The 24,770-nt window shown below is 51.0% G+C and overlaps 31 non-coding genes across 31 annotated transcripts; all 31 read left to right on the forward strand.

Annotated features, from left to right (window-relative positions):
• Nucleotides 1-718: 718 nt before the first annotated feature.
• Trnaa-ugc lies at nucleotides 719-791 on the forward strand. Its single transcript has one exon. It is a non-coding gene; the product is annotated as a tRNA-Ala (tRNA).
• A 416-nt stretch (nucleotides 792-1,207) lies between these two features.
• Trnaa-agc lies at nucleotides 1,208-1,280 on the forward strand. Its single transcript has one exon. It is a non-coding gene; the product is annotated as a tRNA-Ala (tRNA).
• Nucleotides 1,281-2,282: 1,002 nt separating this feature from the next.
• On the forward strand, nucleotides 2,283-2,355 carry Trnaa-ugc. Its single transcript has one exon. It is a non-coding gene; the product is annotated as a tRNA-Ala (tRNA).
• A 416-nt stretch (nucleotides 2,356-2,771) lies between these two features.
• Nucleotides 2,772-2,844, forward strand: Trnaa-agc. The gene has a single exon. It is a non-coding gene; the product is annotated as a tRNA-Ala (tRNA).
• Nucleotides 2,845-3,857: 1,013 nt separating this feature from the next.
• Nucleotides 3,858-3,930, forward strand: Trnaa-ugc. The gene has a single exon. It is a non-coding gene; the product is annotated as a tRNA-Ala (tRNA).
• A 416-nt stretch (nucleotides 3,931-4,346) lies between these two features.
• Nucleotides 4,347-4,419, forward strand: Trnaa-agc. Its single transcript has one exon. It is a non-coding gene; the product is annotated as a tRNA-Ala (tRNA).
• A 1,013-nt stretch (nucleotides 4,420-5,432) lies between these two features.
• On the forward strand, nucleotides 5,433-5,505 carry Trnaa-ugc. Its single transcript has one exon. It is a non-coding gene; the product is annotated as a tRNA-Ala (tRNA).
• Nucleotides 5,506-5,921: 416 nt separating this feature from the next.
• Trnaa-agc lies at nucleotides 5,922-5,994 on the forward strand. The gene has a single exon. It is a non-coding gene; the product is annotated as a tRNA-Ala (tRNA).
• Nucleotides 5,995-6,996: 1,002 nt separating this feature from the next.
• On the forward strand, nucleotides 6,997-7,069 carry Trnaa-ugc. Its single transcript has one exon. It is a non-coding gene; the product is annotated as a tRNA-Ala (tRNA).
• A 416-nt stretch (nucleotides 7,070-7,485) lies between these two features.
• Nucleotides 7,486-7,558, forward strand: Trnaa-agc. Its single transcript has one exon. It is a non-coding gene; the product is annotated as a tRNA-Ala (tRNA).
• Nucleotides 7,559-8,571: 1,013 nt separating this feature from the next.
• Trnaa-ugc lies at nucleotides 8,572-8,644 on the forward strand. The gene has a single exon. It is a non-coding gene; the product is annotated as a tRNA-Ala (tRNA).
• Nucleotides 8,645-9,060: 416 nt separating this feature from the next.
• Trnaa-agc lies at nucleotides 9,061-9,133 on the forward strand. Its single transcript has one exon. It is a non-coding gene; the product is annotated as a tRNA-Ala (tRNA).
• A 1,013-nt stretch (nucleotides 9,134-10,146) lies between these two features.
• On the forward strand, nucleotides 10,147-10,219 carry Trnaa-ugc. The gene has a single exon. It is a non-coding gene; the product is annotated as a tRNA-Ala (tRNA).
• Nucleotides 10,220-10,635: 416 nt separating this feature from the next.
• On the forward strand, nucleotides 10,636-10,708 carry Trnaa-agc. The gene has a single exon. It is a non-coding gene; the product is annotated as a tRNA-Ala (tRNA).
• A 1,013-nt stretch (nucleotides 10,709-11,721) lies between these two features.
• On the forward strand, nucleotides 11,722-11,794 carry Trnaa-ugc. Its single transcript has one exon. It is a non-coding gene; the product is annotated as a tRNA-Ala (tRNA).
• Nucleotides 11,795-12,210: 416 nt separating this feature from the next.
• On the forward strand, nucleotides 12,211-12,283 carry Trnaa-agc. The gene has a single exon. It is a non-coding gene; the product is annotated as a tRNA-Ala (tRNA).
• A 1,013-nt stretch (nucleotides 12,284-13,296) lies between these two features.
• Trnaa-ugc lies at nucleotides 13,297-13,369 on the forward strand. The gene has a single exon. It is a non-coding gene; the product is annotated as a tRNA-Ala (tRNA).
• A 416-nt stretch (nucleotides 13,370-13,785) lies between these two features.
• Nucleotides 13,786-13,858, forward strand: Trnaa-agc. Its single transcript has one exon. It is a non-coding gene; the product is annotated as a tRNA-Ala (tRNA).
• Nucleotides 13,859-14,871: 1,013 nt separating this feature from the next.
• Nucleotides 14,872-14,944, forward strand: Trnaa-ugc. The gene has a single exon. It is a non-coding gene; the product is annotated as a tRNA-Ala (tRNA).
• A 416-nt stretch (nucleotides 14,945-15,360) lies between these two features.
• On the forward strand, nucleotides 15,361-15,433 carry Trnaa-agc. The gene has a single exon. It is a non-coding gene; the product is annotated as a tRNA-Ala (tRNA).
• Nucleotides 15,434-16,446: 1,013 nt separating this feature from the next.
• Trnaa-ugc lies at nucleotides 16,447-16,519 on the forward strand. The gene has a single exon. It is a non-coding gene; the product is annotated as a tRNA-Ala (tRNA).
• A 416-nt stretch (nucleotides 16,520-16,935) lies between these two features.
• Nucleotides 16,936-17,008, forward strand: Trnaa-agc. The gene has a single exon. It is a non-coding gene; the product is annotated as a tRNA-Ala (tRNA).
• Nucleotides 17,009-18,021: 1,013 nt separating this feature from the next.
• On the forward strand, nucleotides 18,022-18,094 carry Trnaa-ugc. Its single transcript has one exon. It is a non-coding gene; the product is annotated as a tRNA-Ala (tRNA).
• A 416-nt stretch (nucleotides 18,095-18,510) lies between these two features.
• Trnaa-agc lies at nucleotides 18,511-18,583 on the forward strand. The gene has a single exon. It is a non-coding gene; the product is annotated as a tRNA-Ala (tRNA).
• Nucleotides 18,584-19,596: 1,013 nt separating this feature from the next.
• Nucleotides 19,597-19,669, forward strand: Trnaa-ugc. The gene has a single exon. It is a non-coding gene; the product is annotated as a tRNA-Ala (tRNA).
• A 416-nt stretch (nucleotides 19,670-20,085) lies between these two features.
• On the forward strand, nucleotides 20,086-20,158 carry Trnaa-agc. Its single transcript has one exon. It is a non-coding gene; the product is annotated as a tRNA-Ala (tRNA).
• A 1,013-nt stretch (nucleotides 20,159-21,171) lies between these two features.
• On the forward strand, nucleotides 21,172-21,244 carry Trnaa-ugc. Its single transcript has one exon. It is a non-coding gene; the product is annotated as a tRNA-Ala (tRNA).
• Nucleotides 21,245-21,660: 416 nt separating this feature from the next.
• Nucleotides 21,661-21,733, forward strand: Trnaa-agc. Its single transcript has one exon. It is a non-coding gene; the product is annotated as a tRNA-Ala (tRNA).
• Nucleotides 21,734-22,735: 1,002 nt separating this feature from the next.
• On the forward strand, nucleotides 22,736-22,808 carry Trnaa-ugc. Its single transcript has one exon. It is a non-coding gene; the product is annotated as a tRNA-Ala (tRNA).
• A 416-nt stretch (nucleotides 22,809-23,224) lies between these two features.
• Nucleotides 23,225-23,297, forward strand: Trnaa-agc. Its single transcript has one exon. It is a non-coding gene; the product is annotated as a tRNA-Ala (tRNA).
• A 1,002-nt stretch (nucleotides 23,298-24,299) lies between these two features.
• Trnaa-ugc lies at nucleotides 24,300-24,372 on the forward strand. The gene has a single exon. It is a non-coding gene; the product is annotated as a tRNA-Ala (tRNA).
• The last annotated feature ends 398 nt before the right edge of the window (nucleotides 24,373-24,770 follow it).

Here is a 24,770-nt window from a genome sequence, read left to right on the forward strand (position 1 = left end):
TGACTGCTGATGACAGATGCCGTAGCAATCAATTCATGGAGTGAGTTGTATGTTTTGCGATACTCTGTCTCTGACAAGCAAGCAGAGGTGACATAGGCGCGAACACAGGAAGCTTGCAGCCCCTCGCTGCCTGCAGACACCGAACAGCCACACTAGGAGGGCGGCCTAAGTCGTAGGCGAAATGTGCTCATTCGCTTGTGTGCGACGTCAAGCTCTAAATAAGGCTGTCACTAGCGTGAGCGTTGCGTGAGCGTCGTGTAAAGTCGGAAAAGTCGTCTGCGTGGGTGAGTGCCATGTTTGGGGAGCGTTTCGTAGTTTGCGCAGTGCAATGGAGACGCGGAAAGTTGTTGTGGCCCAGTCTTTTGCAGTTGGACGACAAGAGTGGTACACAGTAGTAAAGTGCGAGGCAGTGAGTTGGCATGAACAGTCGAGTGCACAATGGGTCTTCAGATGTGCTTGTTACCTCAGGTGCTGTGTGATTGTCGACATGGAGTGAAAACGGAGCAACTTGTGACTGTCCCTTCAATTTAAGACGTTAAAAACGGACGGAATTTGCAGTCGTAATACCAGAGCATCGAAACTACTTGGAACTCTTGCGTATGTGAACGTGTCCGCGCCTTTGTACTCTGGTCCCTTCACCCCTGCAAACCAACCAACCATCGTGTCCGTGCACATAAGAGTAGCAAAGAACGGAGAACAGCGCAGCTTGGTTGTGCTTGGGGGCGTAGCTCAGTTGGTAGAGCGTTCGCTTTGCATGTGAAAGGTCCCGGGTTCAAGCCCCGGCGCCTCCATGTTTTGTGGTCAGTGCGTGGTAAGTGTTGGTCGCGGCGAGCCTAAAGGCACGCAAGATGTTGCAAAGCCAGCGTCACAGACTCGTATACTGACGTAAGGAGAGCAAGACGTAAATGTGAGGACCGGCTGTTGTCGAGGTGTCATCGAGTGCAAATCTGCCTTAGGTATAACGGCCTAACCTCAATGAAGTCTAGAGAGTGGACAACACGTTCGTCTACCTCAGAGCGTTGGCCGAACGCTATTTTCGACGTCGTGCGTGCCACTTTGATTTTGGCCAACTACGATTCGATACAGAATGCAGGAAACCTGAAAGACACCCTCACGGACACATTGAGAGTAGTGTTCGTCAGCGGAATAATGGGAGTGCAAGGGTCTGTGCCATTGATATGGCTGTATGTAGAGCAGTTCGTCAACAGGGGGCGTAGCTCAGATGGTAGAGCGCTCGCTTAGCATGCGAGAGGTACTGGGATCGAATCCCAGCGCCTCCAGAATTTTTAACACCCCAACATGCGCACACTGCCATGCAAGTGGAATAATTCACAGCCAGAAAATGTGTCAAGGCAGATACGAGCCAACGATTAGCAGCCACAATTGGCAAGCGTGCTGTAATGCGCACGAAGAACCCTCCTCCCACCACTACACTTAATTTAGAAACAGTACAAGTGTTCCCATAAGATTCTCAAACCTATGTCGCAAAGATCAGCCTTGCGCCGAATTCACAAAAATCCCACTGCACATTCCAATTCTTGACGTGCAGTCGGCTGCTACTGGTGTTGCTAGTTGTGACTGCTGATGACAGATGCCGTAGCAATCAATTCATGGAGTGAGTTGTATGTTTTGCGATACTCTGTCTCTGACAAGCAAGCAGAGGTGACATAGGCGCGAACACAGGAAGCTTGCAGCCCCTCGCTGCCTGCAGACACCGAACAGCCACACTAGGAGGGCGGCCTAAGTCGTAGGCGAAATGTGCTCATTCGCTTGTGTGCGACGTCAAGCTCTAAATAAGGCTGTCACTAGCGTGAGCGTCGTGTAAAGTCGGAAAAGTCGTCTGCGTGGGTGAGTGCCATGTTTGGGGAGCGTTTCGTAGTTTGCGCAGTGCAATGGAGACGCGGAAAGTTGTTGTGGCCCAGTCTTTTGCAGTTGGACGACAAGAGTGGTACACAGTAGTAAAGTGCGAGGCAGTGAGTTGGCATGAACAGTCGAGTGCACAATGGGTCTTCAGATGTGCTTGTTACCTCAGGTGCTGTGTGATTGTCGACATGGAGTGAAAACGGAGCAACTTGTGACTGTCCCTTCAATTTAAGACGTTAAAAACGGACGGAATTTGCAGTCGTAATACCAGAGCATCGAAACTACTTGGAACTCTTGCGTATATGAACGTGTCCGCGCCTTTGTACTCTGGTCCCTTCACCCCTGCAAACCAACCAACCATCGTGTCCGTGCACATAAGAGTAGCAAAGAACGGAGAACAGCGCAGCTTGGTTGTGCTTGGGGGCGTAGCTCAGTTGGTAGAGCGTTCGCTTTGCATGTGAAAGGTCCCGGGTTCAAGCCCCGGCGCCTCCATGTTTTGTGGTCAGTGCGTGGTAAGTGTTGGTCGCGGCGAGCCTAAAGGCACGCAAGATGTTGCAAAGCCAGCGTCACAGACTCGTATACTGACGTAAGGAGAGCAAGACGTAAATGTGAGGACCGGCTGTTGTCGAGGTGTCATCGAGTGCAAATCTGCCTTAGGTATAACGGCCTAACCTCAATGAAGTCTAGAGAGCGGACAACACGTTCGTCTACCTCAGAGCGTTGGCCGAACGCTATTTTCGACGTCGTGCGTGCCACTTTGATTTTGGCCAACTACGATTCGATACAGAATGCAGGAAACCTGAAAGACACCCTCACGGACACATTGAGAGTAGTGTTTGTCAGCGGAATAATGGGAGTGCAAGGGTCTGTGCCATTGATATGGCTGTATGTAGCGCAGTTCGTCAGCAGGGGGCGTAGCTCAGATGGTAGAGCGCTCGCTTAGCATGCGAGAGGTACTGGGATCGATACCCAGCGCCTCCAGAATTTTTAACACCCCAACATGCGCACACTGCCATGCAAGTGGAATAATTCACAGCCAGAAAATGTGTCAAGGCAGATACGAGCCAACGATTAGCAGCCACAATTGGCAAGCGTGCTGTAATGCGCACGAAGAACCCTCCTCCCACCACTACACTTAATTTAGAAACAGTACAAGTGTTCCCATAAGATTCTCAAACCTATGTCGCAAAGATCAGCCTTGCGCCGAATTCACAAAAATCCCACTGCACATTCCAATTCTTTACGTGCAGTCGGCTGCTACTGGTGTTGCTAGTTGTGACTGCTGATGACAGATGCCGTAGCAATCAATTCATGGAGTGAGTTGTATGTTTTGCGATACTCTGTCTCTGACAAGCAAGCAGAGGTGACATAGGCGCGAACACAGGAAGCTTGCAGCCCCTCGCTGCCTGCAGACACCGAACAGCCACACTAGGAGGGCGGCCTAAGTCGTAGGCGAAATGTGCTCATTCGCTTGTGTGCGACGTCAAGCTCTAAATAAGGCTGTCACTAGCGTGAGCGTTGCGTGAGCGTCGTGTAAAGTCGGAAAAGTCGTCTGCGTGGGTGAGTGCCATGTTTGGGGAGCGTTTCGTAGTTTGCGCAGTGCAATGGAGACGCGGAAAGTTGTTGTGGCCCAGTCTTTTGCAGTTGGACGACAAGAGTGGTACACAGTAGTAAAGTGCGAGGCAGTGAGTTGGCATGAACAGTCGAGTGCACAATGGGTCTTCAGATGTGCTTGTTACCTCAGGTGCTGTGTGATTGTCGACATGGAGTGAAAACGGAGCAACTTGTGACTGTCCCTTCAATTTAAGACGTTAAAAACGGACGGAATTTGCAGTCGTAATACCAGAGCATCGAAACTACTTGGAACTCTTGCGTATGTGAACGTGTCCGCGCCTTTGTACTCTGGTCCCTTCACCCCTGCAAACCAACCAACCATCGTGTCCGTGCACATAAGAGTAGCAAAGAACGGAGAACAGCGCAGCTTGGTTGTGCTTGGGGGCGTAGCTCAGTTGGTAGAGCGTTCGCTTTGCATGTGAAAGGTCCCGGGTTCAAGCCCCGGCGCCTCCATGTTTTGTGGTCAGTGCGTGGTAAGTGTTGGTCGCGGCGAGCCTAAAGGCACGCAAGATGTTGCAAAGCCAGCGTCACAGACTCGTATACTGACGTAAGGAGAGCAAGACGTAAATGTGAGGACCGGCTGTTGTCGAGGTGTCATCGAGTGCAAATCTGCCTTAGGTATAACGGCCTAACCTCAATGAAGTCTAGAGAGTGGACAACACGTTCGTCTACCTCAGAGCGTTGGCCGAACGCTATTTTCGACGTCGTGCGTGCCACTTTGATTTTGGCCAACTACGATTCGATACAGAATGCAGGAAACCTGAAAGACACCCTCACGGACACATTGAGAGTAGTGTTTGTCAGCGGAATAATGGGAGTGCAAGGGTCTGTGTCATTGATATGGCTGTATGTAGCGCGGTTCGTCAGCAGGGGGCGTAGCTCAGATGGTAGAGCGCTCGCTTAGCATGCGAGAGGTACTGGGATCGATACCCAGCGCCTCCAGAATTTTTAACACCCCAACATGCGCACACTGCCATGCAAGTGGAATAATTCACAGCCAGAAAATGTGTCAAGGCAGATACGAGCCAACGATTAGCAGCCACAATTGGCAAGCGTGCTGTAATGCGCACGAAGCACCCTCCTCCCACCACTACACATAATTTAGAAACAGTACAAGTGTTCCCATAAGATTCTCAAACCTATGTCGCAAAGATCAGCCTTGCGCCGAATTCACAAAAATCCCACTGCACATTCCAATTCTTGACGTGCAGTCGGCTGCTACTGGTGTTGCTAGTTGTGACTGCTGATGACAGATGCCGTAGCAATCAATTCATGGAGTGAGTTGTATGTTTTGCGATACTCTGTCTCTGACAAGCAAGCAGAGGTGACATAGGCGCGAACACAGGAAGCTTGCAGCCCCTCGCTGCCTGCAGACACCGAACAGCCACACTAGGAGGGCGGCCTAAGTCGTAGGCGAAATGTGCTCATTCGCTTGTGTGCGACGTCAAGCTCTAAATAAGGCTGTCACTAGCGTGAGCGTTGCGTGAGCGTCGTGTAAAGTCGGAAAAGTCGTCTGCGTGGGTGAGTGCCATGTTTGGGGAGCGTTTCGTAGTTTGCGCAGTGCAATGGAGACGCGGAAAGTTGTTGTGGCCCAGTCTTTTGCAGTTGGACGACAAGAGTGGTACACAGTAGTAAAGTGCGAGGCAGTGAGTTGGCATGAACAGTCGAGTGCACAATGGGTCTTCAGATGTGCTTGTTACCTCAGGTGCTGTGTGATTGTCGACATGGAGTGAAAACGGAGCAACTTGTGACTGTCCCTTCAATTTAAGACGTTAAAAACGGACGGAATTTGCAGTCGTAATACCAGAGCATCGAAACTACTTGGAACTCTTGCGTATGTGAACGTGTCCGCGCCTTTGTACTCTGGTCCCTTCACCCCTGCAAACCAACCAACCATCGTGTCCGTGCACATAAGAGTAGCAAAGAACGGAGAACAGCGCAGCTTGGTTGTGCTTGGGGGCGTAGCTCAGTTGGTAGAGCGTTCGCTTTGCATGTGAAAGGTCCCGGGTTCAAGCCCCGGCGCCTCCATGTTTTGTGGTCAGTGCGTGGTAAGTGTTGGTCGCGGCGAGCCTAAAGGCACGCAAGATGTTGCAAAGCCAGCGTCACAGACTCGTATACTGACGTAAGGAGAGCAAGACGTAAATGTGAGGACCGGCTGTTGTCGAGGTGTCATCGAGTGCAAATCTGCCTTAGGTATAACGGCCTAACCTCAATGAAGTCTAGAGAGTGGACAACACGTTCGTCTACCTCAGAGCGTTGGCCGAACGCTATTTTCGACGTCGTGCGTGCCACTTTGATTTTGGCCAACTACGATTCGATACAGAATGCAGGAAACCTGAAAGACACCCTCACGGACACATTGAGAGTAGTGTTCGTCAGCGGAATAATGGGAGTGCAAGGGTCTGTGCCATTGATATGGCTGTATGTAGAGCAGTTCGTCAACAGGGGGCGTAGCTCAGATGGTAGAGCGCTCGCTTAGCATGCGAGAGGTACTGGGATCGAATCCCAGCGCCTCCAGAATTTTTAACACCCCAACATGCGCACACTGCCATGCAAGTGGAATAATTCACAGCCAGAAAATGTGTCAAGGCAGATACGAGCCAACGATTAGCAGCCACAATTGGCAAGCGTGCTGTAATGCGCACGAAGAACCCTCCTCCCACCACTACACTTAATTTAGAAACAGTACAAGTGTTCCCATAAGATTCTCAAACCTATGTCGCAAAGATCAGCCTTGCGCCGAATTCACAAAAATCCCACTGCACATTCCAATTCTTGACGTGCAGTCGGCTGCTACTGGTGTTGCTAGTTGTGACTGCTGATGACAGATGCCGTAGCAATCAATTCATGGAGTGAGTTGTATGTTTTGCGATACTCTGTCTCTGACAAGCAAGCAGAGGTGACATAGGCGCGAACACAGGAAGCTTGCAGCCCCTCGCTGCCTGCAGACACCGAACAGCCACACTAGGAGGGCGGCCTAAGTCGTAGGCGAAATGTGCTCATTCGCTTGTGTGCGACGTCAAGCTCTAAATAAGGCTGTCACTAGCGTGAGCGTCGTGTAAAGTCGGAAAAGTCGTCTGCGTGGGTGAGTGCCATGTTTGGGGAGCGTTTCGTAGTTTGCGCAGTGCAATGGAGACGCGGAAAGTTGTTGTGGCCCAGTCTTTTGCAGTTGGACGACAAGAGTGGTACACAGTAGTAAAGTGCGAGGCAGTGAGTTGGCATGAACAGTCGAGTGCACAATGGGTCTTCAGATGTGCTTGTTACCTCAGGTGCTGTGTGATTGTCGACATGGAGTGAAAACGGAGCAACTTGTGACTGTCCCTTCAATTTAAGACGTTAAAAACGGACGGAATTTGCAGTCGTAATACCAGAGCATCGAAACTACTTGGAACTCTTGCGTATATGAACGTGTCCGCGCCTTTGTACTCTGGTCCCTTCACCCCTGCAAACCAACCAACCATCGTGTCCGTGCACATAAGAGTAGCAAAGAACGGAGAACAGCGCAGCTTGGTTGTGCTTGGGGGCGTAGCTCAGTTGGTAGAGCGTTCGCTTTGCATGTGAAAGGTCCCGGGTTCAAGCCCCGGCGCCTCCATGTTTTGTGGTCAGTGCGTGGTAAGTGTTGGTCGCGGCGAGCCTAAAGGCACGCAAGATGTTGCAAAGCCAGCGTCACAGACTCGTATACTGACGTAAGGAGAGCAAGACGTAAATGTGAGGACCGGCTGTTGTCGAGGTGTCATCGAGTGCAAATCTGCCTTAGGTATAACGGCCTAACCTCAATGAAGTCTAGAGAGCGGACAACACGTTCGTCTACCTCAGAGCGTTGGCCGAACGCTATTTTCGACGTCGTGCGTGCCACTTTGATTTTGGCCAACTACGATTCGATACAGAATGCAGGAAACCTGAAAGACACCCTCACGGACACATTGAGAGTAGTGTTTGTCAGCGGAATAATGGGAGTGCAAGGGTCTGTGCCATTGATATGGCTGTATGTAGCGCAGTTCGTCAGCAGGGGGCGTAGCTCAGATGGTAGAGCGCTCGCTTAGCATGCGAGAGGTACTGGGATCGATACCCAGCGCCTCCAGAATTTTTAACACCCCAACATGCGCACACTGCCATGCAAGTGGAATAATTCACAGCCAGAAAATGTGTCAAGGCAGATACGAGCCAACGATTAGCAGCCACAATTGGCAAGCGTGCTGTAATGCGCACGAAGAACCCTCCTCCCACCACTACACTTAATTTAGAAACAGTACAAGTGTTCCCATAAGATTCTCAAACCTATGTCGCAAAGATCAGCCTTGCGCCGAATTCACAAAAATCCCACTGCACATTCCAATTCTTTACGTGCAGTCGGCTGCTACTGGTGTTGCTAGTTGTGACTGCTGATGACAGATGCCGTAGCAATCAATTCATGGAGTGAGTTGTATGTTTTGCGATACTCTGTCTCTGACAAGCAAGCAGAGGTGACATAGGCGCGAACACAGGAAGCTTGCAGCCCCTCGCTGCCTGCAGACACCGAACAGCCACACTAGGAGGGCGGCCTAAGTCGTAGGCGAAATGTGCTCATTCGCTTGTGTGCGACGTCAAGCTCTAAATAAGGCTGTCACTAGCGTGAGCGTTGCGTGAGCGTCGTGTAAAGTCGGAAAAGTCGTCTGCGTGGGTGAGTGCCATGTTTGGGGAGCGTTTCGTAGTTTGCGCAGTGCAATGGAGACGCGGAAAGTTGTTGTGGCCCAGTCTTTTGCAGTTGGACGACAAGAGTGGTACACAGTAGTAAAGTGCGAGGCAGTGAGTTGGCATGAACAGTCGAGTGCACAATGGGTCTTCAGATGTGCTTGTTACCTCAGGTGCTGTGTGATTGTCGACATGGAGTGAAAACGGAGCAACTTGTGACTGTCCCTTCAATTTAAGACGTTAAAAACGGACGGAATTTGCAGTCGTAATACCAGAGCATCGAAACTACTTGGAACTCTTGCGTATGTGAACGTGTCCGCGCCTTTGTACTCTGGTCCCTTCACCCCTGCAAACCAACCAACCATCGTGTCCGTGCACATAAGAGTAGCAAAGAACGGAGAACAGCGCAGCTTGGTTGTGCTTGGGGGCGTAGCTCAGTTGGTAGAGCGTTCGCTTTGCATGTGAAAGGTCCCGGGTTCAAGCCCCGGCGCCTCCATGTTTTGTGGTCAGTGCGTGGTAAGTGTTGGTCGCGGCGAGCCTAAAGGCACGCAAGATGTTGCAAAGCCAGCGTCACAGACTCGTATACTGACGTAAGGAGAGCAAGACGTAAATGTGAGGACCGGCTGTTGTCGAGGTGTCATCGAGTGCAAATCTGCCTTAGGTATAACGGCCTAACCTCAATGAAGTCTAGAGAGTGGACAACACGTTCGTCTACCTCAGAGCGTTGGCCGAACGCTATTTTCGACGTCGTGCGTGCCACTTTGATTTTGGCCAACTACGATTCGATACAGAATGCAGGAAACCTGAAAGACACCCTCACGGACACATTGAGAGTAGTGTTTGTCAGCGGAATAATGGGAGTGCAAGGGTCTGTGTCATTGATATGGCTGTATGTAGCGCGGTTCGTCAGCAGGGGGCGTAGCTCAGATGGTAGAGCGCTCGCTTAGCATGCGAGAGGTACTGGGATCGATACCCAGCGCCTCCAGAATTTTTAACACCCCAACATGCGCACACTGCCATGCAAGTGGAATAATTCACAGCCAGAAAATGTGTCAAGGCAGATACGAGCCAACGATTAGCAGCCACAATTGGCAAGCGTGCTGTAATGCGCACGAAGCACCCTCCTCCCACCACTACACATAATTTAGAAACAGTACAAGTGTTCCCATAAGATTCTCAAACCTATGTCGCAAAGATCAGCCTTGCGCCGAATTCACAAAAATCCCACTGCACATTCCAATTCTTGACGTGCAGTCGGTTGCTACTGGTGTTGCTAGTTGTGACTGCTGATGACAGATGCCGTAGCAATCAATTCATGGAGTGAGTTGTATGTTTTGCGATACTCTGTCTCTGACAAGCAAGCAGAGGTGACATAGGCGCGAACACAGGAAGCTTGCAGCCCCTCGCTGCCTGCAGACACCGAACAGCCACACTAGGAGGGCGGCCTAAGTCGTAGGCGAAATGTGCTCATTCGCTTGTGTGCGACGTCAAGCTCTAAATAAGGCTGTCACTAGCGTGAGCGTTGCGTGAGCGTCGTGTAAAGTCGGAAAAGTCGTCTGCGTGGGTGAGTGCCATGTTTGGGGAGCGTTTCGTAGTTTGCGCAGTGCAATGGAGACGCGGAAAGTTGTTGTGGCCCAGTCTTTTGCAGTTGGACGACAAGAGTGGTACACAGTAGTAAAGTGCGAGGCAGTGAGTTGGCATGAACAGTCGAGTGCACAATGGGTCTTCAGATGTGCTTGTTACCTCAGGTGCTGTGTGATTGTCGACATGGAGTGAAAACGGAGCAACTTGTGACTGTCCCTTCAATTTAAGACGTTAAAAACGGACGGAATTTGCAGTCGTAATACCAGAGCATCGAAACTACTTGGAACTCTTGCGTATATGAACGTGTCCGCGCCTTTGTACTCTGGTCCCTTCACCCCTGCAAACCAACCAACCATCGTGTCCGTGCACATAAGAGTAGCAAAGAACGGAGAACAGCGCAGCTTGGTTGTGCTTGGGGGCGTAGCTCAGTTGGTAGAGCGTTCGCTTTGCCTGTGAAAGGTCCCGGGTTCAAGCCCCGGCGCCTCCATGTTTTGTGGTCAGTGCGTGGTAAGTGTTGGTCGCGGCGAGCCTAAAGGCACGCAAGATGTTGCAAAGCCAGCGTCACAGACTCGTATACTGACGTAAGGAGAGCAAGACGTAAATGTGAGGACCGGCTGTTGTCGAGGTGTCATCGAGTGCAAATCTGCCTTAGGTATAACGGCCTAACCTCAATGAAGTCTAGAGAGCGGACAACACGTTCGTCTACCTCAGAGCGTTGGCCGAACGCTATTTTCGACGTCGTGCGTGCCACTTTGATTTTGGCCAACTACGATTCGATACAGAATGCAGGAAACCTGAAAGACACCCTCACGGACACATTGAGAGTAGTGTTTGTCAGCGGAATAATGGGAGTGCAAGGGTCTGTGCCATTGATATGGCTGTATGTAGCGCAGTTCGTCAGCAGGGGGCGTAGCTCAGATGGTAGAGCGCTCGCTTAGCATGCGAGAGGTACTGGGATCGATACCCAGCGCCTCCAGAATTTTTAACACCCCAACATGCGCACACTGCCATGCAAGTGGAATAATTCACAGCCAGAAAATGTGTCAAGGCAGATACGAGCCAACGATTAGCAGCCACAATTGGCAAGCGTGCTGTAATGCGCACGAAGAACCCTCCTCCCACCACTACACTTAATTTAGAAACAGTACAAGTGTTCCCATAAGATTCTCAAACCTATGTCGCAAAGATCAGCCTTGCGCCGAATTCACAAAAATCCCACTGCACATTCCAATTCTTGACGTGCAGTCGGCTGCTACTGGTGTTGCTAGTTGTGACTGCTGATGACAGATGCCGTAGCAATCAATTCATGGAGTGAGTTGTATGTTTTGCGATACTCTGTCTCTGACAAGCAAGCAGAGGTGACATAGGCGCGAACACAGGAAGCTTGCAGCCCCTCGCTGCCTGCAGACACCGAACAGCCACACTAGGAGGGCGGCCTAAGTCGTAGGCGAAATGTGCTCATTCGCTTGTGTGCGACGTCAAGCTCTAAATAAGGCTGTCACTAGCGTGAGCGTTGCGTGAGCGTCGTGTAAAGTCGGAAAAGTCGTCTGCGTGGGTGAGTGCCATGTTTGGGGAGCGTTTCGTAGTTTGCGCAGTGCAATGGAGACGCGGAAAGTTGTTGTGGCCCAGTCTTTTGCAGTTGGACGACAAGAGTGGTACACAGTAGTAAAGTGCGAGGCAGTGAGTTGGCATGAACAGTCGAGTGCACAATGGGTCTTCAGATGTGCTTGTTACCTCAGGTGCTGTGTGATTGTCGACATGGAGTGAAAACGGAGCAACTTGTGACTGTCCCTTCAATTTAAGACGTTAAAAACGGACGGAATTTGCAGTCGTAATACCAGAGCATCGAAACTACTTGGAACTCTTGCGTATATGAACGTGTCCGCGCCTTTGTACTCTGGTCCCTTCACCCCTGCAAACCAACCAACCATCGTGTCCGTGCACATAAGAGTAGCAAAGAACGGAGAACAGCGCAGCTTGGTTGTGCTTGGGGGCGTAGCTCAGTTGGTAGAGCGTTCGCTTTGCATGTGAAAGGTCCCGGGTTCAAGCCCCGGCGCCTCCATGTTTTGTGGTCAGTGCGTGGTAAGTGTTGGTCGCGGCGAGCCTAAAGGCACGCAAGATGTTGCAAAGCCAGCGTCACAGACTCGTATACTGACGTAAGGAGAGCAAGACGTAAATGTGAGGACCGGCTGTTGTCGAGGTGTCATCGAGTGCAAATCTGCCTTAGGTATAACGGCCTAACCTCAATGAAGTCTAGAGAGCGGACAACACGTTCGTCTACCTCAGAGCGTTGGCCGAACGCTATTTTCGACGTCGTGCGTGCCACTTTGATTTTGGCCAACTACGATTCGATACAGAATGCAGGAAACCTGAAAGACACCCTCACGGACACATTGAGAGTAGTGTTTGTCAGCGGAATAATGGGAGTGCAAGGGTCTGTGCCATTGATATGGCTGTATGTAGCGCAGTTCGTCAGCAGGGGGCGTAGCTCAGATGGTAGAGCGCTCGCTTAGCATGCGAGAGGTACTGGGATCGATACCCAGCGCCTCCAGAATTTTTAACACCCCAACATGCGCACACTGCCATGCAAGTGGAATAATTCACAGCCAGAAAATGTGTCAAGGCAGATACGAGCCAACGATTAGCAGCCACAATTGGCAAGCGTGCTGTAATGCGCACGAAGAACCCTCCTCCCACCACTACACTTAATTTAGAAACAGTACAAGTGTTCCCATAAGATTCTCAAACCTATGTCGCAAAGATCAGCCTTGCGCCGAATTCACAAAAATCCCACTGCACATTCCAATTCTTTACGTGCAGTCGGCTGCTACTGGTGTTGCTAGTTGTGACTGCTGATGACAGATGCCGTAGCAATCAATTCATGGAGTGAGTTGTATGTTTTGCGATACTCTGTCTCTGACAAGCAAGCAGAGGTGACATAGGCGCGAACACAGGAAGCTTGCAGCCCCTCGCTGCCTGCAGACACCGAACAGCCACACTAGGAGGGCGGCCTAAGTCGTAGGCGAAATGTGCTCATTCGCTTGTGTGCGACGTCAAGCTCTAAATAAGGCTGTCACTAGCGTGAGCGTTGCGTGAGCGTCGTGTAAAGTCGGAAAAGTCGTCTGCGTGGGTGAGTGCCATGTTTGGGGAGCGTTTCGTAGTTTGCGCAGTGCAATGGAGACGCGGAAAGTTGTTGTGGCCCAGTCTTTTGCAGTTGGACGACAAGAGTGGTACACAGTAGTAAAGTGCGAGGCAGTGAGTTGGCATGAACAGTCGAGTGCACAATGGGTCTTCAGATGTGCTTGTTACCTCAGGTGCTGTGTGATTGTCGACATGGAGTGAAAACGGAGCAACTTGTGACTGTCCCTTCAATTTAAGACGTTAAAAACGGACGGAATTTGCAGTCGTAATACCAGAGCATCGAAACTACTTGGAACTCTTGCGTATGTGAACGTGTCCGCGCCTTTGTACTCTGGTCCCTTCACCCCTGCAAACCAACCAACCATCGTGTCCGTGCACATAAGAGTAGCAAAGAACGGAGAACAGCGCAGCTTGGTTGTGCTTGGGGGCGTAGCTCAGTTGGTAGAGCGTTCGCTTTGCATGTGAAAGGTCCCGGGTTCAAGCCCCGGCGCCTCCATGTTTTGTGGTCAGTGCGTGGTAAGTGTTGGTCGCGGCGAGCCTAAAGGCACGCAAGATGTTGCAAAGCCAGCGTCACAGACTCGTATACTGACGTAAGGAGAGCAAGACGTAAATGTGAGGACCGGCTGTTGTCGAGGTGTCATCGAGTGCAAATCTGCCTTAGGTATAACGGCCTAACCTCAATGAAGTCTAGAGAGTGGACAACACGTTCGTCTACCTCAGAGCGTTGGCCGAACGCTATTTTCGACGTCGTGCGTGCCACTTTGATTTTGGCCAACTACGATTCGATACAGAATGCAGGAAACCTGAAAGACACCCTCACGGACACATTGAGAGTAGTGTTTGTCAGCGGAATAATGGGAGTGCAAGGGTCTGTGCCATTGATATGGCTGTATGTAGCGCGGTTCGTCAGCAGGGGGCGTAGCTCAGATGGTAAAGCGCTCGCTTAGCATGCGAGAGGTACTGGGATCGATACCCAGCGCCTCCAGAATTTTTAACACCCCAACATGCGCACACTGCCATGCAAGTGGAATAATTCACAGCCAGAAAATGTGTCAAGGCAGATACGAGCCAACGATTAGCAGCCACAATTGGCAAGCGTGCTGTAATGCGCACGAAGCACCCTCCTCCCACCACTACACATAATTTAGAAACAGTACAAGTGTTCCCATAAGATTCTCAAACCTATGTCGCAAAGATCAGCCTTGCGCCGAATTCACAAAAATCCCACTGCACATTCCAATTCTTGACGTGCAGTCGGCTGCTACTGGTGTTGCTAGTTGTGACTGCTGATGACAGATGCCGTAGCAATCAATTCATGGAGTGAGTTGTATGTTTTGCGATACTCTGTCTCTGACAAGCAAGCAGAGGTGACATAGGCGCGAACACAGGAAGCTTGCAGCCCCTCGCTGCCTGCAGACACCGAACAGCCACACTAGGAGGGCGGCCTAAGTCGTAGGCGAAATGTGCTCATTCGCTTGTGTGCGACGTCAAGCTCTAAATAAGGCTGTCACTAGCGTGAGCGTTGCGTGAGCGTCGTGTAAAGTCGGAAAAGTCGTCTGCGTGGGTGAGTGCCATGTTTGGGGAGCGTTTCGTAGTTTGCGCAGTGCAATGGAGACGCGGAAAGTTGTTGTGGCCCAGTCTTTTGCAGTTGGACGACAAGAGTGGTACACAGTAGTAAAGTGCGAGGCAGTGAGTTGGCATGAACAGTCGAGTGCACAATGGGTCTTCAGATGTGCTTGTTACCTCAGGTGCTGTGTGATTGTCGACATGGAGTGAAAACGGAGCAACTTGTGACTGTCCCTTCAATTTAAGACGTTAAAAACGGACGGAATTTGCAGTCGTAATACCAGAGCATCGAAACTACTTGGAACTCTTGCGTATATGAACGTGTCCGCGCCTTTGTACTCTGGTCCCTTCACCCCTGCAAACCAACCAACCATCGTGTCCGTGCACATAAGAGTAGCAAAGAACGGAGAACAGCGCAGCTTGGTTGTGCTTGGGGGCGTAGCTCAGTTGGTAGAGCGTTCGCTTTGCATGTGAAAGGTCCCGGGTTCAAGCCCCGGCGCCTCCATGTTTTGTGGTCAGTGCGTGGTAAGTGTTGGTCGCGGCGAGCCTAAAGGCACGCAAGATGTTGCAAAGCCAGCGTCACAGACTCGTATACTGACGTAAGGAGAGCAAGACGTAAATGTGAGGACCGGCTGTTGTCGAGGTGTCATCGAGTGCAAATCTGCCTTAGGTATAACGGCCTAACCTCAATGAAGTCTAGAGAGCGGACAACACGTTCGTCTACCTCAGAGCGTTGGCCGAACGCTATTTTCGACGTCGTGCGTGCCACTTTGATTTTGGCCAACTACGATTCGATACAGAATGCAGGAAACCTGAAAGACACCCTCACGGACACATTGAGAGTAGTGTTTGTCAGCGGAATAATGGGAGTGCAAGGGTCTGTGCCATTGATATGGCTGTATGTAGCGCAGTTCGTCAGCAGGGGGCGTAGCTCAGATGGTAGAGCGCTCGCTTAGCATGCGAGAGGTACTGGGATCGATACCCAGCGCCTCCAGAATTTTTAACACCCCAACATGCGCACACTGCCATGCAAGTGGAATAATTCACAGCCAGAAAATGTGTCAAGGCAGATACGAGCCAACGATTAGCAGCCACAATTGGCAAGCGTGCTGTAATGCGCACGAAGAACCCTCCTCCCACCACTACACTTAATTTAGAAACAGTACAAGTGTTCCCATAAGATTCTCAAACCTATGTCGCAAAGATCAGCCTTGCGCCGAATTCACAAAAATCCCACTGCACATTCCAATTCTTGACGTGCAGTCGGCTGCTACTGATGTTGCTAGTTGTGACTGCTGATGACAGATGCCGTAGCAATCAATTCATGGAGTGACTTGTATGTTTTGCGATACTCTGTCTCTGACAAGCAAGCAGAGGTGACATAGGCGCGAACACAGGAAGCTTGCAGCCCCTCGCTGCCTGCAGACACCGAACAGCCACACTAGGAGGGCGGCCTAAGTCGTAGGCGAAATGTGCTCATTCGCTTGTGTGCGACGTCAAGCTCTAAATAAGGCTGTCACTAGCGTGAGCGTTGCGTGAGCGTCGTGTAAAGTCGGAAAAGTCGTCTGCGTGGGTGAGTGCCATGTTTGGGGAGCGTTTCGTAGTTTGCGCAGTGCAATGGAGACGCGGAAAGTTGTTGTGGCCCAGTCTTTTGCAGTTGGACGACAAGAGTGGTACACAGTAGTAAAGTGCGAGGCAGTGAGTTGGCATGAACAGTCGAGTGCACAATGGGTCTTCAGATGTGCTTGTTACCTCAGGTGCTGTGTGATTGTCGACATGGAGTGAAAACGGAGCAACTTGTGACTGTCCCTTCAATTTAAGACGTTAAAAACGGACGGAATTTGCAGTCGTAATACCAGAGCATCGAAACTACTTGGAACTCTTGCGTATATGAACGTGTCCGCGCCTTTGTACTCTGGTCCCTTCACCCCTGCAAACCAACCAACCATCGTGTCCGTGCACATAAGAGTAGCAAAGAACGGAGAACAGCGCAGCTTGGTTGTGCTTGGGGGCGTAGCTCAGTTGGTAGAGCGTTCGCTTTGCATGTGAAAGGTCCCGGGTTCAAGCCCCGGCGCCTCCATGTTTTGTGGTCAGTGCGTGGTAAGTGTTGGTCGCGGCGAGCCTAAAGGCACGCAAGATGTTGCAAAGCCAGCGTCACAGACTCGTATACTGACGTAAGGAGAGCAAGACGTAAATGTGAGGACCGGCTGTTGTCGAGGTGTCATCGAGTGCAAATCTGCCTTAGGTATAACGGTCTAACCTCAATGAAGTCTAGAGAGCGGACAACACGTTCGTCTACCTCAGAGCGTTGGCCGAACGCTATTTTCGACGTCGTGCGTGCCACTTTGATTTTGGCCAACTACGATTCGATACAGAATGCAGGAAACCTGAAAGACACCCTCACAGACACATTGAGAGTAGTGTTTGTCAGCGGAATAATGGGAGTGCAAGGGTCTGTGCCATTGATATGGCTGTATGTAGCGCAGTTCGTCAGCAGGGGGCGTAGCTCAGATGGTAGAGCGCTCGCTTAGCATGCGAGAGGTACTGGGATCGATACCCAGCGCCTCCAGAATTTTTAACACCCCAACATGCGCACACTGCCATGCAAGTGGAATAATTCACAGCCAGAAAATGTGTCAAGGCAGATACGAGCCAACGATTAGCAGCCACAATTGGCAAGCGTGCTGTAATGCGCACGAAGAACCCTCCTCCCACCACTACACTTAATTTAGAAACAGTACAAGTGTTCCCATAAGATTCTCAAACCTATGTCGCAAAGATCAGCCTTGCGCCGAATTCACAAAAATCCCACTGCACATTCCAATTCTTTACGTGCAGTCGGCTGCTACTGGTGTTGCTAGTTGTGACTGCTGATGACAGATGCCGTAGCAATCAATTCATGGAGTGACTTGTATGTTTTGCGATACTCTGTCTCTGACAAGCAAGCAGAGGTGACATAGGCGCGAACACAGGAAGCTTGCAGCCCCTCGCTGCCTGCAGACACCGAACAGCCACACTAGGAGGGCGGCCTAAGTCGTAGGCGAAATGTGCTCATTCGCTTGTGTGCGACGTCAAGCTCTAAATAAGGCTGTCACTAGCGTGAGCGTTGCGTGAGCGTCGTGTAAAGTCGGAAAAGTCGTCTGCGTGGGTGAGTGCCATGTTTGGGGAGCGTTTCGTAGTTTGCGCAGTGCAATGGAGACGCGGAAAGTTGTTGTGGCCCAGTCTTTTGCAGTTGGACGACAAGAGTGGTACACAGTAGTAAAGTGCGAGGCAGTGAGTTGGCATGAACAGTCGAGTGCACAATGGGTCTTCAGATGTGCTTGTTACCTCAGGTGCTGTGTGATTGTCGACATGGAGTGAAAACGGAGCAACTTGTGACTGTCCCTTCAATTTAAGACGTTAAAAACGGACGGAATTTGCAGTCGTAATACCAGAGCATCGAAACTACTTGGAACTCTTGCGTATATGAACGTGTCCGCGCCTTTGTACTCTGGTCCCTTCACCCCTGCAAACCAACCAACCATCGTGTCCGTGCACATAAGAGTAGCAAAGAACGGAGAACAGCGCAGCTTGGTTGTGCTTGGGGGCGTAGCTCAGTTGGTAGAGCGTTCGCTTTGCATGTGAAAGGTCCCGGGTTCAAGCCCCGGCGCCTCCATGTTTTGTGGTCAGTGCGTGGTAAGTGTTGGTCGCGGCGAGCCTAAAGGCACGCAAGATGTTGCAAAGCCAGCGTCACAGACTCGTATACTGACGTAAGGAGAGCAAGACGTAAATGTGAGGACCGGCTGTTGTCGAGGTGTCATCGAGTGCAAATCTGCCTTAGGTATAACGGCCTAACCTCAATGAAGTCTAGAGAGCGGACAACACGTTCGTCTACCTCAGAGCGTTGGCCGAACGCTATTTTCGACGTCGTGCGTGCCACTTTGATTTTGGCCAACTACGATTCGATACAGAATGCAGGAAACCTGAAAGACACCCTCACGGACACATTGAGAGTAGTGTTTGTCAGCGGAATAATGGGAGTGCAAGGGTCTGTGCCATTGATATGGCTGTATGTAGCGCAGTTCGTCAGCAGGGGGCGTAGCTCAGATGGTAGAGCGCTCGCTTAGCATGCGAGAGGTACTGGGATCGATACCCAGCGCCTCCAGAATTTTTAACACCCCAACATGCGCACACTGCCATGCAAGTGGAATAATTCACAGCCAGAAAATGTGTCAAGGCAGATACGAGCCAACGATTAGCAGCCACAATTGGCAAGCGTGCTGTAATGCGCACGAAGAACCCTCCTCCCACCACTACACTTAATTTAGAAACAGTACAAGTGTTCCCATAAGATTCTCAAACCTATGTCGCAAAGATCAGCCTTGCGCCGAATTCACAAAAATCCCACTGCACATTCCAATTCTTTACGTGCAGTCGGCTGCTACTGGTGTTGCTAGTTGTGACTGCTGATGACAGATGCCGTAGCAATCAATTCATGGAGTGAGTTGTATGTTTTGCGATACTCTGTCTCTGACAAGCAAGCAGAGGTGACATAGGCGCGAACACAGGAAGCTTGCAGCCCCTCGCTGCCTGCAGACACCGAACAGCCACACTAGGAGGGCGGCCTAAGTCGTAGGCGAAATGTGCTCATTCGCTTGTGTGCGACGTCAAGCTCTAAATAAGGCTGTCACTAGCGTGAGCGTTGCGTGAGCGTCGTGTAAAGTCGGAAAAGTCGTCTGCGTGGGTGAGTGCCATGTTTGGGGAGCGTTTCGTAGTTTGCGCAGTGCAATGGAGACGCGGAAAGTTGTTGTGGCCCAGTCTTTTGCAGTTGGACGACAAGAGTGGTACACAGTAGTAAAGTGCGAGGCAGTGAGTTGGCATGAACAGTCGAGTGCACAATGGGTCTTCAGATGTGCTTGTTACCTCAGGTGCTGTGTGATTGTCGACATGGAGTGAAAACGGAGCAACTTGTGACTGTCCCTTCAATTTAAGACGTTAAAAACGGACGGAATTTGCAGTCGTAATACCAGAGCATCGAAACTACTTGGAACTCTTGCGTATATGAACGTGTCCGCGCCTTTGTACTCTGGTCCCTTCACCCCTGCAAACCAACCAACCATCGTGTCCGTGCACATAAGAGTAGCAAAGAACGGAGAACAGCGCAGCTTGGTTGTGCTTGGGGGCGTAGCTCAGTTGGTAGAGCGTTCGCTTTGCATGTGAAAGGTCCCGGGTTCAAGCCCCGGCGCCTCCATGTTTTGTGGTCAGTGCGTGGTAAGTGTTGGTCGCGGCGAGCCTAAAGGCACGCAAGATGTTGCAAAGCCAGCGTCACAGACTCGTATACTGACGTAAGGAGAGCAAGACGTAAATGTGAGGACCGGCTGTTGTCGAGGTGTCATCGAGTGCAAATCTGCCTTAGGTATAACGGCCTAACCTCAATGAAGTCTAGAGAGCGGACAACACGTTCGTCTACCTCAGAGCGTTGGCCGAACGCTATTTTCGACGTCGTGCGTGCCACTTTGATTTTGGCCAACTACGATTCGATACAGAATGCAGGAAACCTGAAAGACACCCTCACGGACACATTGAGAGTAGTGTTTGTCAGCGGAATAATGGGAGTGCAAGGGTCTGTGCCATTGATATGGCTGTATGTAGCGCAGTTCGTCAGCAGGGGGCGTAGCTCAGATGGTAGAGCGCTCGCTTAGCATGCGAGAGGTACTGGGATCGATACCCAGCGCCTCCAGAATTTTTAACACCCCAACATGCGCACACTGCCATGCAAGTGGAATAATTCACAGCCAGAAAATGTGTCAAGGCAGATACGAGCCAACGATTAGCAGCCACAATTGGCAAGCGTGCTGTAATGCGCACGAAGAACCCTCCTCCCACCACTACACTTGATTTAGAAACAGTACAAGTGTTCCCATAAGATTCTCAAACCTATGTCGCAAAGATCAGCCTTGCGCCGAATTCACAAAAATCCCACTGCACATTCCAATTCTTTACGTGCAGTCGGCTGCTACTGGTGTTGCTAGTTGTGACTGCTGATGACAGATGCCGTAGCAATCAATTCATGGAGTGAGTTGTATGTTTTGCGATACTCTGTCTCTGACAAGCAAGCAGAGGTGACATAGGCGCGAACACAGGAAGCTTGCAGCCCCTCGCTGCCTGCAGACACCGAACAGCCACACTAGGAGGGCGGCCTAAGTCGTAGGCGAAATGTGCTCATTCGCTTGTGTGCGACGTCAAGCTCTAAATAAGGCTGTCACTAGCGTGAGCGTTGCGTGAGCGTCGTGTAAAGTCGGAAAAGTCGTCTGCGTGGGTGAGTGCCATGTTTGGGGAGCGTTTCGTAGTTTGCGCAGTGCAATGGAGACGCGGAAAGTTGTTGTGGCCCAGTCTTTTGCAGTTGGACGACAAGAGTGGTACACAGTAGTAAAGTGCGAGGCAGTGAGTTGGCATGAACAGTCGAGTGCACAATGGGTCTTCAGATGTGCTTGTTACCTCAGGTGCTGTGTGATTGTCGACATGGAGTGAAAACGGAGCAACTTGTGACTGTCCCTTCAATTTAAGACGTTAAAAACGGACGGAATTTGCAGTCGTAATACCAGAGCATCGAAACTACTTGGAACTCTTGCGTATATGAACGTGTCCGCGCCTTTGTACTCTGGTCCCTTCACCCCTGCAAACCAACCAACCATCGTGTCCGTGCACATAAGAGTAGCAAAGAACGGAGAACAGCGCAGCTTGGTTGTGCTTGGGGGCGTAGCTCAGTTGGTAGAGCGTTCGCTTTGCATGTGAAAGGTCCCGGGTTCAAGCCCCGGCGCCTCCATGTTTTGTGGTCAGTGCGTGGTAAGTGTTGGTCGCGGCGAGCCTAAAGGCACGCAAGATGTTGCAAAGCCAGCGTCACAGACTCGTATACTGACGTAAGGAGAGCAAGACGTAAATGTGAGGACCGGCTGTTGTCGAGGTGTCATCGAGTGCAAATCTGCCTTAGGTATAACGGCCTAACCTCAATGAAGTCTAGAGAGCGGACAACACGTTCGTCTACCTCAGAGCGTTGGCCGAACGCTATTTTCGACGTCGTGCGTGCCACTTTGATTTTGGCCAACTACGATTCGATACAGAATGCAGGAAACCTGAAAGACACCCTCACGGACACATTGACAGTAGTGTTTGTCAGCGGAATAATGGGAGTGCAAGGGTCTGTGCCATTGATATGGCTGTATGTAGCGCAGTTCGTCAGCAGGGGGCGTAGCTCAGATGGTAGAGCGCTCGCTTAGCATGCGAGAGGTACTGGGATCGATACCCAGCGCCTCCAGAATTTTTAACACCCCAACATGCGCACACTGCCATGCAAGTGGAATAATTCACAGCCAGAAAATGTGTCAAGGCAGATACGAGCCAACGATTAGCAGCCACAATTGGCAAGCGTGCTGTAATGCGCACGAAGAACCCTCCTCCCACCACTACACTTGATTTAGAAACAGTACAAGTGTTCCCATAAGATTCTCAAACCTATGTCGCAAAGATCAGCCTTGCGCCGAATTCACAAAAATCCCACTGCACATTCCAATTCTTTACGTGCAGTCGGCTGCTACTGGTGTTGCTAGTTGTGACTGCTGATGACAGATGCCGTAGCAATCAATTCATGGAGTGAGTTGTATGTTTTGCGATACTCTGTCTCTGACAAGCAAGCAGAGGTGACATAGGCGCGAACACAGGAAGCTTGCAGCCCCTCGCTGCCTGCAGACACCGAACAGCCACACTAGGAGGGCGGCCTAAGTCGTAGGCGAAATGTGCTCATTCGCTTGTGTGCGACGTCAAGCTCTAAATAAGGCTGTCACTAGCGTGAGCGTCGTGTAAAGTCGGAAAAGTCGTCTGCGTGGGTGAGTGCCATGTTTGGGGAGCGTTTCGTAGTTTGCGCAGTGCAATGGAGACGCGGAAAGTTGTTGTGGCCCAGTCTTTTGCAGTTGGACGACAAGAGTGGTACACAGTAGTAAAGTGCGAGGCAGTGAGTTGGCATGAACAGTCGAGTGCACAATGGGTCTTCAGATGTGCTTGTTACCTCAGGTGCTGTGTGATTGTCGACATGGAGTGAAAACGGAGCAACTTGTGACTGTCCCTTCAATTTAAGACGTTAAAAACGGACGGAATTTGCAGTCGTAATACCAGAGCATCGAAACTACTTGGAACTCTTGCGTATATGAACGTGTCCGCGCCTTTGTACTCTGGTCCCTTCACCCCTGCAAACCAACCAACCATCGTGTCCGTGCACATAAGAGTAGCAAAGAACGGAGAACAGCGCAGCTTGGTTGTGCTTGGGGGCGTAGCTCAGTTGGTAGAGCGTTCGCTTTGCATGTGAAAGGTCCCGGGTTCAAGCCCCGGCGCCTCCATGTTTTGTGGTCAGTGCGTGGTAAGTGTTGGTCGCGGCGAGCCTAAAGGCACGCAAGATGTTGCAAAGCCAGCGTCACAGACTCGTATACTGACGTAAGGAGAGCAAGACGTAAATGTGAGGACCGGCTGTTGTCGAGGTGTCATCGAGTGCAAATCTGCCTTAGGTATAACGGCCTAACCTCAATGAAGTCTAGAGAGCGGACAACACGTTCGTCTACCTCAGAGCGTTGGCCGAACGCTATTTTCGACGTCGTGCGTGCCACTTTGATTTTGGCCAACTACGATTCGATACAGAATGCAGGAAACCTGAAAGACACCCTCACGGACACATTGAGAGTAGTGTTTGTCAGCGGAATAATGGGAGTGCAAGGGTCTGTGCCATTGATATGGCTGTATGTAGCGCAGTTCGTCAGCAGGGGGCGTAGCTCAGATGGTAGAGCGCTCGCTTAGCATGCGAGAGGTACTGGGATCGATACCCAGCGCCTCCAGAATTTTTAACACCCCAACATGCGCACACTGCCATGCAAGTGGAATAATTCACAGCCAGAAAATGTGTCAAGGCAGATACGAGCCAACGATTAGCAGCCACAATTGGCAAGCGTGCTGTAATGCGCACGAAGAACCCTCCTCCCACCACTACACTTGATTTAGAAACAGTACAAGTGTTCCCATAAGATTCTCAAACCTATGTCGCAAAGATCAGCCTTGCGCCGAATTCACAAAAATCCCACTGCACATTCCAATTCTTTACGTGCAGTCGGCTGCTACTGGTGTTGCTAGTTGTGACTGCTGATGACAGATGCCGTAGCAATCAATTCATGGAGTGAGTTGTATGTTTTGCGATACTCTGTCTCTGACAAGCAAGCAGAGGTGACATAGGCGCGAACACAGGAAGCTTGCAGCCCCTCGCTGCCTGCAGACACCGAACAGCCACACTAGGAGGGCGGCCTAAGTCGTAGGCGAAATGTGCTCATTCGCTTGTGTGCGACGTCAAGCTCTAAATAAGGCTGTCACTAGCGTGAGCGTCGTGTAAAGTCGGAAAAGTCGTCTGCGTGGGTGAGTGCCATGTTTGGGGAGCGTTTCGTAGTTTGCGCAGTGCAATGGAGACGCGGAAAGTTGTTGTGGCCCAGTCTTTTGCAGTTGGACGACAAGAGTGGTACACAGTAGTAAAGTGCGAGGCAGTGAGTTGGCATGAACAGTCGAGTGCACAATGGGTCTTCAGATGTGCTTGTTACCTCAGGTGCTGTGTGATTGTCGACATGGAGTGAAAACGGAGCAACTTGTGACTGTCCCTTCAATTTAAGACGTTAAAAACGGACGGAATTTGCAGTCGTAATACCAGAGCATCGAAACTACTTGGAACTCTTGCGTATATGAACGTGTCCGCGCCTTTGTACTCTGGTCCCTTCACCCCTGCAAACCAACCAACCATCGTGTCCGTGCACATAAGAGTAGCAAAGAACGGAGAACAGCGCAGCTTGGTTGTGCTTGGGGGCGTAGCTCAGTTGGTAGAGCGTTCGCTTTGCATGTGGGAGGTCCCGGGTACAAGCCCCGGCGCCTCTATGTTTTGTGGTCAGTGCGTGGTAAGTGTTGGTCGCGGCGAGCCTAAAGGCACGCAAGATGTTGCAAAGCCAGCGTCACAGACTCGTATACTGACGTAAGGAGAGCAAGACGTAAATGTGAGGACCGGCTGTTGTCGAGGTGTCATCGAGTGCAAATCTGCCTTAGGTATAACGGCCTAACCTCAATGAAGTCTAGAGAGCGGACAACACGTTCGTCTACCTCAGAGCGTTGGCCGAACGCTATTTTCGACGTCGTGCGTGCCACTTTGATTTTGGCCAACTACGATTCGATACAGAATGCAGGAAACCTGAAAGACACCCTCACGGACACATTGAGAGTAGTGTTTGTCAGCGGAATAATGGGAGTGCAAGGGTCTGTGCCATTGATATGGCTGTATG

Source organism: Schistocerca piceifrons, chromosome 9 (assembly GCF_021461385.2).
Source record: "Schistocerca piceifrons isolate TAMUIC-IGC-003096 chromosome 9, iqSchPice1.1, whole genome shotgun sequence".
Lineage (NCBI taxonomy): Eukaryota > Metazoa > Arthropoda > Insecta > Orthoptera > Acrididae > Schistocerca > Schistocerca piceifrons.